Here is a 6,291-nt window from a genome sequence, read left to right as displayed (position 1 = left end):
TAGCACACAGGACGATAGAATTACAAGGAACCTTAGAACATAGCATGTCAGGCCTAGAACTTGGAACGTAGAAGGTTAGATGTGGGAGGGAGCTTAGCACACAGGATGATAGAATTACAAGGAACCTTAGAATATAGCATGTTTGGGCCTTTGAACAGAGACTGTCAGAAGTGGATGGGGCTGGGGGAACTTAGAACTAAACCTAGTATTCATATGGTGTTTTAAGGTTTGCAAAATTCTTTGGGAAATGTCTCATTTGATCCTCACAACAACCCTGGGAGGTAGATGCTATCATTTTCCCCATTTTACAGGTGAAGAAACTGAGGCAGAAACAGGTGTAGTGACCTGCCTAGGATCACACACCTAGAAGAAGTGATTTAGCTAAGGACGCTCAGGAAGTTAGGGTCAAGGCCAGGACTGTCACTTTCAGAATATTCCAGAATCTTTCTCCAGGGCTGTCTTCCTTTACCATCCATTATGATCCATAGCTGCCTGACTCATATGTACTCATCCAGGCTAGGAAATTATCCAATGAATGGTACCACCCCAGTAAGCCTAGCTTCAGGCTAGGGACCCAAGAGGTGATTAATAAAGAAATAAGGACTCCCACTTCTGTCCTGTTGTACAAACCCCTTCTCCATCACAACCCCATGATGTAGGTAGGGGCAAGACTCATTACTGCAGTTTGACAGATGAGGAAACTGAGTCTCAGAGAAGCAAATCAGCCAGCTTGAGGACACGCAGCCAACAAAGGCTAGAGGAGGCCTCTGGACTTACCTCTTCTGATTTCCACTGCTGGGCTCTTTCCATCACATGACGTAGTATAGAAGTCACTGGCTTCTGTCTCCCCCACCCCTACTCCCCTATCTTTTCTCATATCTAATCTGAACATATGTTTTTGTATCTACTTTTCACATCTGTCTGGGTCCTTCAGGATCCGATTTTTTAGCTCTTTGAAATTACCTTCTATTTGCACTACATTCTGAATATAACCATTTTTATTCCTATTGTCTTCTCCATTAGATTGAGAATTGCTTGAGTTTCAGAGAAAACTGGAAATGCTTGAATGAACTGATACAGCAGCAATGTCAACAGAACCAGAAGGATAATTTGTACAACAGGGTCAAGTCAAACAATTTTGAAAAATTGAAGAACTCTAATCACCACAAGAACCAACCACAATTCCAGAGGACTTCCAGAGGATCTTCAGGCTGTTGTGAGGATTAAATGAGACGATGGATGGGAATTATTTTTGAGAATCATGGTAAGGTGGGCAAAGAGCTGGCTTCAGAATCAGACACTCTGGGATTGCATCTTGCTGCCTGTGTAACAACAGCAGCAGCAGCTAACATTTACATAATACTTTAAAGTTTGCAAAGCATTTTATGAAGAATATTTCATTTGATCTTCACAACAACCCTGGGAGTCAAGTACTATTATTGCCCCATTTTACAGATATGGAAACTTGAGGTGCTTAATAAATACTTGTCAAATGACTAACACAAGTCAAGTGACTTGCCCAGGGATTTATGACTAGTAAGAGTCTGAGGTAGGATTTGAACTCAGATGTTCCTGACTCCATCCCTGATGTGTAAAATGAGGAGGTTGGATGAGGTAACCTCTAAGAGTTTTTCTGGCTTGAAATATTTAGCCTCTGACCTCTAAGTGCTTCATGCCCTAGCTTGTTGGACTTAGAGCACCACCGGCCAGGTTAGAATCCCAGCATTGCCTCCTATGGCCTGTGAAGGGGCTGGAGCGGAAGGTCTCAGAGGGCCCTTTCAGCTCGGGGTCCCGTAAGTCTCCATTGCTGTTGCCTGTATTACTGTGTTTCTGGGAATTCCCCTTTGTTCTTCATGCCTTTTCTTCTCTTCCTATGTCCTCTCACTCCATCTTCTCTTTATCTTCCCTTCTTGACTCTATTTTTCCTAACTTCCCTCTTCTAAGAGCATAGATGAGGATCTGGAAGGGCCATCTAGTCCGTCCCCTTCATTTTACAGATGAGGAAACTGAGGCCCAATGAGATTAAGTGCTTTGTCCAAGGTCACACAGCTAGTATGTGAGGCAGGATTCAGACAGAGGTTTCCCTGATGCCAGACCCAGTTCTCTAGCCTCTGCACCTTTGGGGATCTGGACTGGCTACGGGGGAAAAGGATGTGAGTAGCAGGGGATGGAGGTGTCAAGGAGGCAGGAGGACCAGATGCTGGCCCTTGTGGGGACCCCAGGGACTGACACTAACCCTAAAAATTGGGTCAAGCTCCTTCTCTGGGATCTTCCCAGAGGAGCTTCTGATGGAGACTGCTAGGCAAATCTGGGGCGAGTCCCTGGAATTCAGGACAATCATGGTAAAAAAAAAAATAGTATTCATAACAGACATCTTTCTTCTCCTCTTTCTCCTCCTCCTCACCCCTTCCTCCTTCTCTTCCCTCTCCTCCTCATTCCCTCTTCCTCCCCCTCCTCTCCCTCCCCACTTCTCTCCTGTTCCCTCCTCCTCCCTCTTCCTTCTCCTCTTCCTCCACTCCCATCCCCTCCCCCTCTTCCTCTTTCCCTCCTCCTTCTCTTCTTCTCCTTTTCCTTCTCCTCCTTCCCCTTTTCCTCCTCCTTCTCCCCCTCCTTCTCATCTGCATTTGTACAGTGCCTCTATTTTCAAAGCATTTTCAGATTGTCATTTGATCCAGAAGAGATTTCCTTCTTTGGGCACCACCTCCACAATATCTTTGGCCCCCAACCCCTTTTAATACACTCACACAATCACCCCAAGGAACTAGTCCAAGGGACTCATCGACTCTCACTTGTACTATTATAACATCCTCTCTTCCCATCTCTCTCCAGTTTAATCCTCCACAAAAGGGCCAAATTATTCTTCCTAAAGCATTGGTCTGACCATTTCCCAATCCAGAATCTTCAATGGCTCCCTATTGACTCTAGGACAAAATAAAAATGCCTCAATCTGCTATTCAAAGTCCTTTACCGTCTGGCTACCACCTAGCTTTACAATCCCTTCAAATTACTTCCCACCCCCCACCCCCAATCAGGCCTTTACATTCTAGCCTAATTGGCTGCCTACAACTGAAGGACCTAAGGGAGAGATCTGAGCTTGGCCTGATGCTATTTAATAATTTTATCAGTGACTTAGATAAAGACATTAATGGAAGAGAGAGATGGATAGATGGATGGATGGTTAGATAGACATACACAGATAAGGGAATTTATATATACATATATAAGTATATGTACATTTCATATATATTTTCCCCATCAGGCATTTAAATTTGCAAATGACACAAAGCTGGGAAGGAAAGCAAACACATTGGGTGACAATCTCAGGATCCAAAGAGATCTCCATGGGATTGAGTGTTGGACTGAAATTTAAAATGAAATTCAATAGAGATGAATATGAAATCTTACACTTGGGATCAAGAAATCAACCTCACAAGTCCAAGATGAGGAAGACATGTTTAGAAAGGGGCTTCCTGAAAAGACCTGGGGGTTTTAGTGGATCGAAAGCTCACAATGAATCAATTCTTGAACTGCCACCAACACCTTAAGCTGAGTGGCGTACCTTACAGCCCAGAATAAGGAGGTGAGGCCCCACTCTGCGGTGACCTGGCCAGATCACATCTGCAGCATTTTGTGCTGTTCTAGACATCACGTTTTAGGAAGGACATGGATAAGTCAGAGTTTCCAGAGCAGGATTACTAGGATGGTGAGATGTGCACAAAGTCCAGGCCATATGAGAATTATTTGAAGGAATCAGGATGTTTAGCCTGGAGAGGAATACACTTGGGGAGGATTTGAAGGGCTGTCACATGTAGGAGGGATGAGCTTGGCTCCATCTGGTCCCAGAAGACAGAACTAGAGCAACAAGAGACCAATTTGGGCTTGATGTCAGGGAAAACTTCCAAACATGAGAACCATCCCGCAGTGGAGCAGGCTATCCAGAGGGGCAGTGAGCTCCCCCTCTCCTTGGTCTTGAAACAGAGGCTGAATGACCAATTATTGGGCAGGTTGTAGTGAGGATTCCTATAAGTTGCATTAGATAGTAGTTGAGGTCCCTTCTAACTCAAATTCTGCAATACTCCATGACCCATCTCATTGTCTTTGCACAGCAAAGCAGGAGGAGGGATTGTACTCCCTCCCCACTTCTGGTGAAGAATCCCTAGCTTCCTTTAAGGCTCAGCTCAGGTACCTCTTTTGACTTTCCCACCCTCACTCTCTCCCATTCCCAGCTAAAAGAGGTCTTTCTATCTCTTCCAATTTTGTTGGGAACCTTTCTTCAATTACCCTCTACTTTGTATTACGAGTGACTAAGTGCATTGCCCACCCCCACACCCCAGTAGACTATAAACTCTCTGAGAACAATCGACTATCATTTGTCAGCTATGTGTCACATAGTAGGCACTTAATAATGTTAAACGGAACAGGTGATCTCTCTGCAGCCTCTGACATTGGTCACCTTCCTTTCTTCCTGGACCTTTTCCCCTACCTTGGCTTCTGTGGCACCACTCTCCTTGATTCTCCTGCACCCCTTCTGCCTTCTCACCCTGAAAGATCACTCCACCAATGTGGCCTCCTCCTCCTTCTGGCGAGTTCCTCCCAGAACCTCCATTTTAAGCCAGAGCTCACTTGTCTCCTGGTTTCATTTCTGATTCTCCAAGTCTCTGAACTTCTCTGCCATGGTTCTTCCTTTCATGTGTTCTTTCCCCCCATCAGAACACAAGCTCCTTGAAGGGAGGGACTGGCTTTTCTTCTTCAATTTGTATTTCCAGCATTTAGTAAAGTGACAGGCACATTAGTAAGCTCTTAATAAATGCTAGTTGCTTTGATTTACTCTTCCTCAGCCTTCTTTGTTGGATTTTCCTCACCCTCTCCATCCGTTGTGGGTGCCCCCTCAAGGCTCTGCCCCTGGCCTTCACTTCTTTCTACATCCTTTTTCTTTTCTTTTGTCAATTTTATTTTAGAATCAAACCCCAGAACACAAATACAGGATAGAGAAAAAAACAAAAACATATCATCACCTTAAATACAAAGTTAAGAAAGGGAAAAAAAAGCGTGTCATGTGTATAGCAGAATATAAGAGAGGATTCAAAATATGTAACAATACATTTTCATTTCAAGAAAGCCTGTACGATAAATAATACATGCTATGTTGAGAGCTGTCCATCTTTGCTTCCTTTCTTTTGTTCTCTGCTGTGCACTTTTTACTTTGTTCTCTCCCCCTCCTCCCCCGCACCATTCCCCCCCGCTACAATTAAGTTTGGATGTGTTTCTCTATAGCTATAGATATTTAGGTACATATCTACATTCACATACAGGCATATGCTTTCCCAAACAAATTCTACTTCTGATCTTTGTTTTTATGTTTGTGCCTATCTCCTGTTACATTCTATTTCTTGAAGATCTAATCACTTCTTCTTCTCCTTCTTCTTCTTTTCCTCCTCCTTCTCTTCAGAATGGAGAGGGAGATTAAAACAGAGAATTGCAGAACTGAGAAGGAAGTTAGAACAAACGTTGGGAATTATCTAGTTTCATCATTTTGCAGCTGAAAAAACTGAGGCCAAAAATCTGGCCTCAGACACTTAACATAAAAACTGGCCGTGTGACCTTGGGCAAGTTACTTAACCCCAATTTCCCTCCAAAAAGCAAAACAAAAACAAAAACTGAGGCCAAGAGGGGATGTGACTTGTCTTGCAAGAGATACTGGGGAAACAGTGTTCTAAACAGAAGCAGGGAAGTCAGGAAGAAGTGAGCATGTGGAAGGAAAAATGAGTCCTCTTTTGGCCATGCTAAGTGTGAGGTGCCTATGGACATCCAAGTAAAAATACCAAAAGGCAGTTGACGATGCTGAGCTTGAAGTCAGGAGAGAAATTAAGTCTGGATATACAGACCTAGAAGATAATGGAATCCATGGGAGCTGATGAAATCAACAACTGGGATAGTAGAGAGGGAGAAGAGAAGACCCAGTCCTGGGAGACACCAATGTGAGTGGGAATGATATGGATGAAGGAGACTGAGAATGGATGGCTAGACAGGCAGCAGAAAAAGTCCTATAAGGAAGAGTCCTATAATAAAACATCTAGATCAAGAAGATAGTTGATGGTACCAAATCCTGCACAAAGGTCAGGATGGATCAGGATCAAGAACAGGTGACTAGATTTCCCCCAGGCCTAGAGTCATGGGATCATAGAACAAAGAAACAGAGAGGGCTAGATCTGAAAGGGAGCTCAGAGACCATTTATCCCCACCCTTTCCTTTGAGAAGAGGAAACTGAGGCACAGAGGGAAAAGGGACTCA

At 44.0% G+C, this 6,291-nt stretch overlaps 1 protein-coding gene across 1 annotated transcript in view; it reads right to left on the bottom strand.

Annotated features, from left to right (window-relative positions):
* Nucleotides 1-6,291, bottom strand: part of LOC138165324 (NADH-cytochrome b5 reductase-like) — a 40,897-nt gene that overhangs the window by 2,823 nt on the left and 31,783 nt on the right. The gene's annotated exons all lie outside the window — the stretch shown is intronic.

This window comes from Petaurus breviceps, unplaced genomic scaffold (assembly GCF_028583685.1).
Source record: "Petaurus breviceps papuanus isolate PSGF00001 unplaced genomic scaffold, PetGlider_PUasm1.0 208, whole genome shotgun sequence".
Classification (NCBI taxonomy): Eukaryota; Metazoa; Chordata; class Mammalia; order Diprotodontia; family Petauridae; genus Petaurus; species Petaurus breviceps.
This window is presented reverse-complemented; position numbering and strand designations above follow the sequence as displayed.